This window comes from Cannabis sativa, unplaced genomic scaffold (assembly GCF_029168945.1).
Source record: "Cannabis sativa cultivar Pink pepper isolate KNU-18-1 unplaced genomic scaffold, ASM2916894v1 Contig1, whole genome shotgun sequence".
In the NCBI taxonomy this organism is placed as follows: Eukaryota; Viridiplantae; Streptophyta; class Magnoliopsida; order Rosales; family Cannabaceae; genus Cannabis; species Cannabis sativa.
In genome coordinates, this window is record NW_026870037.1 from 10,122 (window position 1) to 25,183 (window position 15,062).

At 29.4% G+C, this 15,062-nt stretch overlaps 1 long non-coding RNA gene across 1 annotated transcript; it reads left to right on the forward strand.

Moving 5' to 3' along the window:
* Positions 1–668: 668 nt before the first annotated feature.
* LOC133032993 (uncharacterized) lies at positions 669–4,014 on the forward strand. The gene is made up of 3 exons (XR_009685489.1): positions 669–1,838; positions 2,175–2,262; positions 2,873–4,014. It is a non-coding gene; the product is annotated as an uncharacterized LOC133032993 (long non-coding RNA).
* The last annotated feature ends 11,048 nt before the right edge of the window (positions 4,015–15,062 follow it).

A 15,062-nucleotide genomic window follows, 5' to 3' on the forward strand; every position in this document is an offset into this window, starting at 1 on the left:
TTTCGGGAATATACGATACCCTCGAATGAAGCAATAATAATTCCATACCACAAATGAACTTTAATTCATTTTTTTTTTCAATCATGAACTTTGATTAATTTTGTGATAATATAATAGCTATATTTTTTTTTTATTATTAATTAATCAAATTTGATTATATCTAGCGCCAGTAGTCATGGCGACGGATCGATCAATATGTACAACAAAATATACGTTTTAAGTTTTTTGAACGCGTGTGGTAAACTGTAATATCAAGAACTCTTTTTTCTAACATCGTAAACTATTCGTAATTTTTCAAAAATTTACAAAGCGATTGATACCGTAAATATAACGAACACTCGCTATGAAAAAAATTAAAACAAAATATTTCGGCATGTAATTTCGGACATAGAGATTAACTATGAAGTTGTAATTAGCATTTCTCTATTATGAATCTTCGATCGTATGCATGCCTCCTAATAAGCCAACACCTCTACTCCCTAAGGTTAGCCCCAAAATTAAACTATAATATTAATATTATACGGTGCTTTGTGTAATAAAAAAAAATATATTATTTAGTGATGTAATAAAAAATAGTTGCTTGCAACGTGTGGACGATTAATAATGGGTGAGATGGTGCTTTATAATGAACCCTCAGAGGGTCACATGCTTGTCAACTCTACTCCCAGGTTGGCAGCGTGCGGTGCTTCAGACTTCAGCCACTTGAAGCTCCTAACCATCTTATAGGAATGGTACCACGTCCCTATAAGGGTGGGCGGAGAGAGCACCATCCATATGACTAGGGAGTACGGCCCACCAGATGCATCCCAACTACTTTGCCCCACTTGGTTACAGGCCCACGTGACTGGACCCGGCGATAGGACTGTATAAAGTAATCAATATAAACATATTAAAAAAGCTATAACAAGTCGATGTGGGATTTTTTCTTCCTTAAACCAAACCAAATCAAAAGTTGTTCTTCTCAGTTAGTGTAAAAATGATGCTATCCGACTCTCCACTCCTCATCTCACTGCACAACAGAGTCAGAGAGACCAAAAACCTCTTTTTCCCTCTCGACCAAGGAACCCAATCACCGGCGGCGGCGCAGTTGCTTCGTCCTCTAAGACCGTGTATGTCGTTTTAGTATTTTTTTTTTCCTTTCTTTCTTTCTTTCTTTCTATGTCTATCTCTTCGTGCCTTATGTATGAATTTTTGTTATTGCTCGGTATTAGTTCTCATAGGGCTTGATTTTCTTCCTTCACGCTGGGTTTATCATACAATACAAGTTTAGAATTAATTTTTTTTGGCTTCGTGTTTCTTTTAACTCGTTGCATTCCATTTTTTAGGATTTAAATCTGTATAACATTTTCTGTATCGTAAAATAGCATAAAATGCCTGAAGGTTTCCACTTAGAACGCCCTCTGTTCGCCGGTGCCTTAACTAGCACCTTCCCTCAAAGGTTCCAGGTATTTTTTTTTTCTTTTTATTTATTTATTTTATTTTAATTTTATCTCACAAAAAAAGTAATATTCGAGAAGTTCCAGATCATCAGGTGAGGACTGAGGAGCTATGCTTCTTTCTAGTTTTCACTTCGTTTCTTTGAATACCCAATTTTTCATTTTAAGCTTCTGGGCATTAAAGATTTGTTTTTTTCTTTCACTTATGTTGTTTATTTATGCATTATTGATTGTTTTTTCTTAATTATTTTGTGGGTTTAAATGAGGTGTTTGTGGATCCTTCCCGGGATGAAAGTTTGATCTTTGAGATATTAGAATTGAAGGAAGAAGTTGGTGATGATGGAAGTGCTTCATGGTTTTCTTCAAGACCTTGCCTCTGAACAAGAATCTGAAGGCTGCGTGGTAATTAAATTTTTCCCCTATTATTCTTCACACTCATTAATTGTGTATTCATCTATCAATTGCTAACTTGATCATATTTTCCTTGTCTTAGATTGTTTATGGTTTTTATTTTGAAAGGGTTATCCAATTTGTTTCGTATAAATGCGTACATGTTAATTTAGTCCTCTTCAGTTCTTATTCTCTAGTTTCTATCTATGTAAGATGGTAATTAAATGCCGATATATTATGATACTAGCTTTCGCAATATTTGGATATGAGAAAAGTTTCCCCAATAGTAGCTGAGATATGATTCAAACTATTGTGCCAAAGACTAATTTGCCTCAAATTAAAATTCAGGTGATTGAACAGTCAGCAGTGACTTAGGGCCCCTGGACTGTGCTATAGGAGCACACCTGCTGTCATTATAACTGCAGTAGGCCAAATGGTATGTGTCCATAGTAATCTTTTAGGTTGTGTTTGCTGTTGGTTATGGGTTTTTACTTTCTTTAGTTTGCCTTCACATTTAAGTAATGGATGATTGGCCTTTGGTCTATTGTGTGGAATCATAAATGTCACCAACCTTGTATCTGTCGTAAACTTGTGATTATTGATGCTAGGTATCTGTTCTTCTACTTCCTTCAATGTGCCTCTTCTGTAGGGACAAAGATGAAAAAACAAAAGGGAAATTGTGTTCAAATATGTATATATTTCAACATTTTCTTTCAAGTAACCTTACATAATATATCCTTTTCCTTTCCTGATGACTGATATGGAATGGAAGAGAAATAGTGAAACAGTGTGCTGCTTCATCACCTGATTAATCATTATCGGTATTGAATATTTTCTTTCCAAATAATTTGTATTGAACTGCCATTAGAAACATTTACGAAGAACTATGATGATTGCAAGAAGTGCTTTTGAAGCATGGCTTGTAGTTTCTCCATTGCATGGAAAATATTCTTTGTTTATCAAACTTCCTTTGAAGAATCTCAAATTTAAACTGTATTAACCTTTTGGGCTCATATCAATTCATTATTTTGGTTACTTGAACATAGGCTATCTCTAAGGGACGGCAAGGTAGGGAAGCACAAAATGTTGTGAGGGTAAGTTATTTCTCTTCTTTTTTAAATCTAGTTTAGGATTTTCTTTCCACCAGCTAATAACGGTTTAGTGTTTCTGTGCTCTATTAATATTTTATTGTTATCTTGTGGGTATATGTTGCAAATGTTCGTCTTAAAGAAGTTAACACGGATATCCTAATTTCTGCATATGAGCCGATTCATATAAAGTAAGTACTAGGAGTTTGTGTTCTGCTGCAACAAGTTCTCGGTTTTTTGCTTTTCTTTATGAGAGTACAAATCATTGATTAAATGCTATCACCTATACTTGAATAAATAACACCTAAAAGAAGAGCATCTACACATGAATATACTTACAACATTCAGTCAATTTATGCATATTAGTTGCAAGTGTAAAATTAATGCATCTTTTTCTTCCAAATGTTAAGATGTTGAATTTCAAGGATACAAATTTATTTCCTCTCAACATAAATTTTCCTGCCAGCAGTGCTTTAGTAATGTAAAGAGGCAGAGCATAATCTTCCTCCTCTGCACCCTCCTTGTGTTAGATTCTCAGATTGTGGTTCAGTTCCCAAATGTTTGAACAGAAATAGATGGTAACAACACTGTTTTGTGTTGTGTTAATATTTCCGACACCCTCACACTTTCCTTATTGTTTTCAGTCCATTGAGTGAAAGTGCTACCGCCGTCGGGGCTGGTGCTGCCACTCCTGCTGAGCTTTCTGGATGTGTGCCAATGCTTGAGGTCTTCAAACTTGCTGTCTCAACGTTTAAAGTCAACAACTGGGGCCTTTTTGGAAGTGTATAGATGAGTCATAGGGCCATGTATAGATTATACATGAATAGGGTGGTTGTTTTGGATTTAATGATTATTTTTTGTTCAGAAAGATTGTTGCCAGTCACCAAACTTAGTTTCTGTTGTCATCTTCCATTTTCTTTGAATGTTGAACTGAATGGCTTCTTGGTTTGGTGACTTTGGTCTCAGTCGTTTTTGTAGAGTCTGGATTGTTAAAATTACTTTCGGGTCGTCTTCCTCTCATGCCCTCTCTGCACTGGAGATGTTACTGTTTGTGTGCAGTTTTACACAATAAAAATAAACCCCTAGGGCTTTGTAAATGATATCACTTCTTGTTTTTTTTTAACAAAATTTTGTGTTTGATAAATTGACCAGAATTTCATTGAATTATAAAACTTTAAAACTTAAAACTTTTTGAAAGGACAGTTAGTGACCACATTTTGGGTAATTTTTTTTTCTTCTTTTTGTCATGTATTTTTTAACCTTTTATTTTAATTGATTCAACATGTACTTTTTAACTTGATGAAAGCGCTTTAAGGCCACTCTGGTTAAAGAAATATAACTAATTCGATGTTATATATAGTTTTTAGAAAAATAAAATTTATCCTAAATCGCTTAAATACAATAGTATAAGTGCCCTTTCAAAAAAAAAAAAAAAAAAAAAAAAAAAAGAAAAGAAAACAATAGTACATAATGCACAATGTTATTTAATAATCCCTTTACTTTAGTTAAATAACATCTCCAATTAAAGGTTGGAAATTGTTGGGAATAATTGTATATAAAAGTATGTTAAGAGTGAGACTAGTATAGTAACGCATACTTATTGAATGGGAAGTGAAGCTGGTTCAATAAGCATGATTAGCGTAAAAAGGTAGTAGTACACCTAAAAAGAATAAAGAAATATAATTCTCTTAATTTACGTGGAGGCCCGATTAGTTTATTGGTGCTCATATAGTCATATGTTAGACATGGAAAACAAAGCACAGCAATATGTGTGTGTTGTCTTTAACACGTGGGAAAAGCCTTTGATGTCCTTTGGTAACTAACAACCATATAAAAAAACTTGGAAACTATGCATTTGATGTTCATCTTCTTAAAGAGTTCTTCAGTAAGCAAGTTCAATACTTCAACACTAAGCAGAGAAAGAGAAAAAGAATGTACAAGTCGAAGCTGCAGGAGCTTTGCCACAAGAATCAATGGGGTTTACCAAAGTACACCTCTAGCGAGATATGGGCCAGATCATAACCCTCTCTTTGGAGCCTCTGTTTGAGTCAATGGCATTTCTTTTGACTCTTTCGTCGTCTTCAAATCCAACAAACAAGCCCATAACCATGGTGCCATGCTTGCTTTTCTTCACTTCAATTCTCCACCTCCTGGTTCACTTTCTTTCCTTCTTTCTTGTGTTATATAATGGTTTGTCCCCAATTAGTTTCTTTCATTAAGCATATTGATTCTTATTCGATTGTGTCATCAATGGCATAGGCTGAACATGCTGTTGCAACACCTATGGTTGAAGAAAGCAACCAGAATCTTGATATTCGATCGAATGTTTCTGGCTTGAAAAGTGGTAAGGAGCTTCAACTTAGTAAGTTTTTAAAAGCTTTCTTAAGCTAACTTGATTTACCATACTCAGAAACTACTCCAAAAAAAAAATAATGATAATAATAATTGCTTGTTAAGTTAAACAATAGCTGAGATTATAAACCATATCATTTTTTGATGGTACTTCTTTGGCTAATGATGTAGAAACATGTCTCTTAGAAGTATCATATTGCTATTAAAAGGTCATATGTACCTTTATATGTGGTGAAAGATTGATATAGAATAAAAAGGATTGTAAAGATTATGCTGAAATTTGTTGGTCGTAACATCCTTTTGCTTTTCATTATGGTTTAGATTCTTCAACAATAATCAAACCAACAAGGGGAGAACGAAGCATCGAAGAAAAACTGGAGATTCTCAAGATGCAGTCAGATGATTTGGGCATCAGTGTTGGTGATGGTGAGGAGACTAAAGGTACATAATTTCAAAGTATATGTATATATAATTCTATGTTATACAGAAAGGTAATTAGGTAGTATCTATTGAAGTGAAGTTATTTTTGTTGGGATTGTCAATAGTTTAATTTCTCGAGAGTATTATGTTTTAGTCCTAATATTTTAGATTTTTCATTATCTGCAATCATCCATAGTATTCATGTGTTTCTTATTTTAAACTATCAAAGTTCATGGTGTCAACTTCTATAAGTTACACAAAATTGAACTAAAGCACATTAGTCTTTGTTAGAAATGTTCTTTTGAACCCTTAAATTTTTTAAGACTAATGAAATTTCACTCATGTATATATATAAAACTATTGTCCAGTCAAGAAGCAAGCTGCAAATATGCTAGACGGAGAAATTTCGGTTTGCCGGTGTACTTTTGTGAATGTGATCGTTGTCCTGAGGCCACTCAGTTTATGGCAACAAGCATACGGTTGGTGACCAAATTTTTGAGAGCTCTGGATCCTTCAACACTTCGAAAGACGCTGAAAGTGATACTGCAAAGGTTGCTTTAATGTCTTTCTTAATGGAAAACTTTCAAGAGGCAAGCACTCCAAAGTAGCTAAGAGCTTTTTCTTTTCTTCACAAATCTTTAGATGCTGCAAAGCTTGGTGTTTTATAGAACTGTAGTTGTATTTAGTTTTAGTGAAGAATGTTTAGAATGGGTTTCTATATTGGAATTTTCTTTCTACTGCTTCAGTTACATGTTCTCATAAAGATCATATCTCGTGTGGATGAATATATAGAAAATTGTTAGTCTAATTTACTTTTTTCCATCTACGGGACGAGTCTCGAGTTTACAAGAATCTCTTGCAAGAGCTAGTTCGGAGAAGATTTAAGCACTCCGAGTTTATAAAACTATAAAACGTGGTGAACCCCACAAGCCTATTTTCTTTACTAGTGTGGAGCCGGATGGAGAAATATTCCATGGGAAAGCAAAGAAAAATCCAAGAAACAAGCGAGTTGGATGCCGCAAGTGGCCGCCTATGTCGCTCTTCGTGAACGTAAGTCCGAAAAACAGCTTCATTCTTTCTAATTGATTCCTTTTGCCGACTCTAATCTTCTATGTTCAAGTTGAATCTTATTTTGGTAGTTTGACTAGTTAGGATGTAGCGACTTTACAAGTAAATCAGAAACTGGAATATACATTAAAAAGGTAACCAATTACCATGAAAATAGTAAATTATGAAATGAATAATGTGTTTATTTTCATGACATCTATCTTCAGGTGGATCAATTCAGAATGTCAACTTCACTTCCTCTAGTTTAGGAGCACATACTCCCAAATCAACTTGGAGCTCTTGTGTGGCCTATGACTTGGGGCAGAGTCTAAAACACCAATGCATTTTGGTTCCACATCAACCTCGGCATTTATGTTGAAGCTAAAGAGAAGTTTGGTACATTAGCATTCGGCGAAACCACTGTAAGCACAATGGAAGTGGACAACTCATACCCTGCAATAACATCTCATATGGTAAATTTGAGTTTATATTTTTTTTTTTTTTTGGTAAATTGCGGCATAAATACTTAATGTTTCAGATTTTATACACTTAAATACTAAATGTTTACATGGGTTTTTTGCACTATTTTTTGATAGTTTTGATACCTTTTACGACTTTTGTGCCTTTTTTGGCTTTTGTGCCATTTTATGGCTTGTCCCTATTTGTTTAGGGTAATTTTGTAGTTTGGTCAATTGGCAAGAGAAGTGATTTTGCTCATGATTTCTATTTCAACGACTTGTTCTTTTTTGACAGATAAGTATTTTAAGTTTAAGTCCTTATGTTAAATATGGATTTTTTTACTATTGTTATTTCACATTATCTTTTCATTATATTAAATATGATTTCTATTTCAACGACTTGTTCTTTTTTGACAGATAAGTATTTTAAGTTTAAGTCCTTATATTAAATATGGATTTGTTTACTATTGTTATTTCACATTATCTTTTCGTTATATTGTGTAGTAATAGAGTTTTATTTTGTTATTTTGTAGGTTATTTTGTGGAGGGCACCTACAATTACAGAGAATTACTAATAATCCTAATTTTAAACTTAATTTGTTTGATATAATTTTTCAACATTTTTATATTAGGGTGCTAGTTTATTTTTGGAAGCAAAATACCTAATATTACAATTCTCTTACACCATTACTATCACTTCCGTTAACTCATAAATATAGACACGTGGAGGGTTCAGATGCATTACATTTATTTTTATTTTATTTTAAAACTTAATATTCTTAATATCAGAAACTAAATGCTACTTGTAAAAAAAAAAAACTAGTTCTCATAACGATTTTCACTTGATATTGACACTTCAATTCGATAATCATGTTCCATATACTGCACTGGTTCACTCAGCTACGGTAATTTAGTATTGCATCTCTCTTATTTTTTAAAAAAAAACAAATAATATTTAGTTTTTGATATTAAGAATATTAAATTTTAAAATAAAATAAATAGTGAAAATTACATAAAATATGAGATTTTGTAAAAAAGTTACAAAAATATGGCATTTATAGGTTTGCCACTCTTCTATGACATTTTTTCACATTTAAGACTTTTTATGGTATTTGATATGCCATATTTTTATAAACCTATTATACAAACCCATATTTCATGGTTTTGTTTCTAACTTAATTAGTTTTATTTTTTTTTTAGTTTATTTTACATTTACATTTTAGGGTTTCTTTCTATTTGAAAAATTTACACGAAATACTAACTTTTTTTTTTCACACATTACAGTTATAATTTGACAAAGAAATTTTTACATTTATACTTTTTTTAATTTTTTTCTTTTTTTTTTTTAGTTTTTTACTTATTAAAGTTTTAAAAAGCTTTTTTTTGTCGTTTTTATATATTTTTTGGTCAATTTTGGCTCTATTTTTTCTTTTTATTTTTTAAGTCAGTTGTTGACTTTTTTCTTTCTTTCTTTCTCTTCTCTCTCTCTAATTTTCTTTTTTTTTTTTTTCTAATTTCTCTTTGTGTCTCTCTCTTTTTTTTTTTTTCTCAAACTATTTTTTTTCTCTTTGTATATATATAAATATATAGGGCAATTTACACTAATATATACATTATATAATTTTATTACAATATATGTGCATAATAATTTATTTTCATATAATCATACATTTTATCTATTATGAAGAAAATTATTTTCAATTTATTATACAATATATAAATCGTAAGTATTTGATTATTTAATTTATTATCACTCATTATTATAGTTATTGAATGATATATTATTAATTATTTTATATTTTTATATAATTTTAAAAATCAACCATTATTATAAATATTGAAAGTTTGTATTTAGATTAAATCACTATTTAATTCTTCCCTATAAAACTATTATTCACATACAGAATATATCCAAATACAATATACTTAAATTTTAATTATTTATGTTTATAAAAATTATACTAAGAAGATTATTTTTTTTTATTTATTTTTATTTATTTACAAGTGTTTTCTTTTGATTTGTATTTTTTTTTAATTATTATTTGTGTTATAAATGTATGCAAATTTTTTTGTTTATATTTTGTTGATATATTATCACATTTTTATTTATTGTAAATGATTCTCAATATTGATTTTTTCTATAAATAATTTTGTGTTCATTAAGTAAATCATATGCACATATACTTATCTACAATTTATGTTTTATTTTTTCTAATTAAATAATGTTTGAAGTTTATAAAGTTATGTTTGTTTATTTATTTTTTGATGTAAGAATTGTTTTTTAATAGATAAATTTATTCACTAACTCATTAGAAAATAATCAACATATAGAAACAATAGAAAAAATATATATTTATTTTAGTATAGTATAAATATTAGCTATATGTCTATTTTTATGTTTACAATTATAATAAACATACCAATAATATAAAATATTTTGTATGTATATATGTGTTTCTTTTATTTTCTATTAATTAAACATATTAATTTAATAAACAAAATAATAATATTCACATAGGTTTATTATATCACTGTATGTGTGTCATGTTTATTTTTTAGTTATTTTTTTAGAAAATAAATAATATACATAAAAAAATTGTTTATCTTTTTTTTTTTTTTTGTGTCTTGTTTATTTTTTCTAATTAAATAATATTTAGAGTTTATAAAGTTATGTTTGTTTATTTATTTTTTGATGTAAGAATTGTATTTCTATAGAAACAATAGAAAGAAAAAATATTTATTTTAGTATAGTATAAATTAGCTATGTCTATTTTTATATTTACAATTATAATAAACATACTAATAATATAAAATACTTTGTATATATATGTTTATTTTATTTTCTATTTATTAAACATAAAATTTAATAAACAAAATAATAATATTCACATATGTTTATTATATCACTCTATGTGTGTCATGTTTATTTTTAGTAATTTTAAACATTGATTTATATTTATATACATTAATGTTTATAATTTTTATATTTATTTTATTGAAAAAAAAACTTATTAGATTATAATAATTCATACTAAAATATATAATAAATATTTATTATTTAATAAAATAAATATTTAATTTGTTTATTTTTTATAAAACTATTTATTATTTATTTAATTAATTTTACGGAATTATTTATTTTGAATTTTTATTATTACTAATATTTAAAATATTAATATAATAAATATAAGGATAAGATATTATAAAATAATATTACCAATATTAATTACATTAATCTATTTATGGTAATTAGTTTAATCATTAATGATTTATATTATTTAATAATTAAAATATATGGTTTTATGTAATAAGTTTTCAAAATGTATAAATTTTTTAAATAATTTTTTTGCACATTTTTTGTAATTATTTTGTTTTTGTTGTACATTTATGAAAAAAGTCTTAGATATAATTAGTGTACATTTTTGTATCACATTTTTTTTACGTAAATTAAACTTGTTTTTCTTTTATTTAAACTACTATTTGTTTTTTTTTGTTAAAAACTAATTATTTTAATAAAAACGAAGAAAAAAAAACCAGTTTCATTAAAATCATCGTGAAAAAAAAAGCAATATAAAAAATCATAATCTCAAAAGAATACAAACTTTAAAAACTAGTTTCATCAACATTGAAAAGAAACTATTAATTTCATTAAAAGAATAAAAAAAATTGTTTCATCAACAAGATAATGAAAAAAATTACAATCTAAAAACGATACTACCTTTAGAAACTAGTTTCATCAATATTAAAAGAAACTAATTATTTCATTAAAAGAGGCAAAAAAAAAAATAGTTTCATCAATAACATAATGAAAAATACACAATACCTAATAGAACTAAACTTTTACAAACGATACTAAATTTAAAAACCAGTTTTGAACATATAAATTTTATATCAATACCTAATAACCAAACTTCTAACTTCATTCTTTATTTTGGCATTTAATTTTTATTTGCTTGCTCAAAAAATATAATTGATTTAAACATACATTATGTAGCAAATATAACAAAGAGAAAAAGAAACTAAAATCAAAGAGAAAAAAAAGAAACAAAAAAAAATTAAAGAGACAAAAATGCAATAAAAACCATAAAAGAATAACAAAAAAAAAAACAATGGAATGTGAGAAACCAGTTAGTAAAACAACCAAAATAAAAACAAACAAATAAAAACCAGTTTCTTGAAATAATCAAATAAAAAATTGAAACTTAAAACTCAATTATGAACAACAATAAAAAACAGCTTATGAAAACTAGTTACTTAAAAAAAAAACAATTATGAAAATAATAAAATAATATGTGTGTCGAAATCGATTATTTAAAATAAAATAAAAATTGTTGTTCAAATATCATACAATAATAAAACCAGTGTAACGCCCTTACTTACGTAAAATAAGATGCCATAAATAAACTGGCGTTAAGATACTAATGTTGCCTTTATTAAAAAAATAACAATTTTCAAAACATGGGTACCCAGTTCAAAATAAAGTATTACCACTTAGGGAAAACTAATAGAAAATTTAAACGACAACATCCTCGATAAGTTTAATAAATTAAAAAAAAACTTTCAGCGGAAGATGGCCAAGACCACACGCGATTACATGATCACACGAGATACACCCCATGCCGCCGGACTCAACTTGTCACCGAAAACTTACGGACTTACTTATCCGCACATAGGGGTAAATAAGGGGTGAGCCGCAAAGCCCGCAAGGAAAAAACAAAATACTATGTACCAACATTCACAAATCATAGCACAAACATATACATCAAACATACAATAAACTAATCATAAGTATAAATAGAGGCGACCACACAAATACCGAAATACCACACACTCACACTCCAGCCTTCCATACAAATGCGGAAGTCTTACGTTCTTAACCGAACGCAAGTACCAATAACCAAGGCACCCTTTACGTACCTTTGCCTCACTTACCACATCACCATACATGTGTGGTTTCCAACCACTTCCAAGTACGGAACATGATTAAACGACCATATACAATCCATCGACAAAACACTAATATTTCACCGAAACTATCACATTCCACAGTTTCAATACAATTTATTCAAGCACTCATACTAGGTACTCAAACCATATAAAAAGCAAGTATAAAGTATAATTATTTTTCCTTACCTCAACTCCGCTGTAATTAATTCCTACGATACCTTCTAGGCCCTATAACATTTAACGAAACCCTTAGTCCACCGATAAACTCAATATATTTATTACTCTTACTGTACAGCAACTTTAGCCTAGAATTTGACTTATAAAACGTTTGAATTAGAAGTCAAACTGTTCACAAAGTTTTTAGTTAATTGAAAGACCTTTCTAACGATATAAAGATCATCAAATGCGGGCATCCTTTTTCAATAAACTAGCAGCACAAGCTACACTATCTCCGTTACATGTACTCAACAATACCTTCCATCGTTCTTAACCATTCCTCGGCTTCCATTGGATCCGAGCCCCCTTCAAAATTTGGTGGGTGTTGCTTGCGGAACCTTTCATATGTTGGTTCCCATCGACCCTCCTACGACACAGTGTATTACACCGGCAAAAATCGATGTTGTCCTTGATTGGGTTGTTCCTGACGGTTGTGAGCCTCTTCATCTCGCTTCCTAATTTCTTCCCTGAGACGAGCAACTTCTTGCGCCAAATCTTCTTGTTGTGGTGGCACCACTACGGGCGTTTTGGTGTTCTTGCCAACTACCCCGGCGGGGACTTCGTGGTTGCCCCCACCTTGACACGGTTGTTGTCCATTTACAGGGGCATTTTGATTCTCCTGGATCACCGCCTCGACAGGTACATGCTGGTTTCCCCTGCCTCGACCGCGACCTCGACCGCGAGCACCTCCTCGCCCCCGACCTCTAGCTCGGTCTCTTACAGCTGCTCGACCTCGACCGTGAGATTCTTTCTTCTCAAGGGAACCAAGTATTAATGAAATTATACCTATAAAAAATGAAATTATAGAATTAATATATGAACTAGGCCTTATTATTATATGTAGTTATTAATAATTGAAAAAAAAAAAACTTATCGTGAGATAGTTCTAGTACATCTTTTATATATACTAGGTGAGTATTCTAGATGCAGCGTAATTTTTCTTATTTTATTTCATTTATACTTTTTGTTTGCTTAACTTTTATTTTATAAATAATTGTAACAAAATTTTATATAATGTAAATTTTGCATCTTAATTATAGTACAAATTATATATTTATTATTATATTGGAGATAAGAGAGTAAGAATAAATCTTTAAAATGGGCATTATAGATTTTTGAACATTGTTTTCTTTTTTCTACTTTTTTTTAAAAATAAAATTTGTAATATACCTTTAATAATTAGGCTGATTAGGATTTTTGCCCCTCAAGCTTTAACACGTACTAAATCATACCCCTTAACTTTTAAGGTCGTTAAAAATGCCCCCTGAACTATTGAGATTGTTAGATTTAAGGACTTTTGTCCAATTTTAGTAAAAAAAAAATCTAACATAGATGAAAGTTCATGAGACATGATTTAGTACATGTCAAAGTTTGAGGGACATGATTTGGTAGATATCAAAGTCTGGGGAGCATGGTTTAGTACCTAAACAATCACTGAAATAGTAAAATTGAATGAAATTAGACAAAAGTCTTTAAATCTAACAATCTCAATAGTTCGGGAGAAATTTTTAACGGCCAGAAAAGTTCAAGGGAACATGATTCGGTACATGTTAAAATTTAGGGGGCAAAAATCCTAATTAGCCCAATAACTATAATGTGGACAATTATGAAAAAAAAATAGTTAAAGAATATTTCTAAATATTAAAGCAGTAAAGGGTGTATTGGTGCACCATTTTTTAAGGGTTACACCGTAGATACTTTTTAAGATATATACTACTACTAAATTCTTAACATGTACTTATTTAAATAAAATAATATAAAATAAAAAAAAAATTAGAGAAAATCCGTAGTAGGAACATAAAAGAGTATTTTGGTAAACCCATTATTTGTTTCGATATTTTGGAGAGTTTTTAGTCCAATTTTTTTAATGATTCTCTCGTGTTATAGTTATTTAGGACCACCCGTAAATTTTTAAAAAATTCTGAATAGTTTTACCATGCCGAAAAATAAAGTTAAAATAGTTGCTTAATACATATATAAAAAAATATCATGCATGCAACAAAATATTTAATTTTTTTAGCATTGTAAACTAAATTAATTGCAATATATTTGGTAATATATATTAGGTGGGAAAAAAAAGAATTCGATTAGGACATATGTAATTTCTGTTTTCGGGAATATACGATACCCTCGAATGAAGCAATAATAATTCCATACCACAAATGAACTTTAATTTATTTTTTTTTTCAATCATGAACTTTGATTAATTTTGTGATAATATAATAGCTATATTTTTTTTTATTATTAATTAATCAAATTTGATTATATCTAGCGCCAGTAGTCATGGCGACGGATCGATCAATATGTACAACAAAATATACGTTTTAAGTTTTTTGAACGCGTGTGGTAAACCGTAATATCAAGAACTCTTTTTTCGATCGTAAACTATTCAGAATTTTTCAAAAATTTACAAGGATGATACTGTAAATATAACGAACACTGCTATGAAAAAAAAATTAAAACAAAATATTTCGGCATGTAATTTCGGACATAGAGATTAACTATGAAGTTGTAATTAGCATTTCTCTATTATGAATCTTCGATCGTATGCATGCCTCCTAATAAGCCAACACCTCTACTCCCTAAGGTTAGCCCCAAAATTAAACTATAATATTAATATTATACGGTCTTTGTGTAATAAAAAAAAATATATTATTTAGTGATGTAATAAAAAATAGTTCTTGCTGACGTGTGGGCCGTTAGCCAGG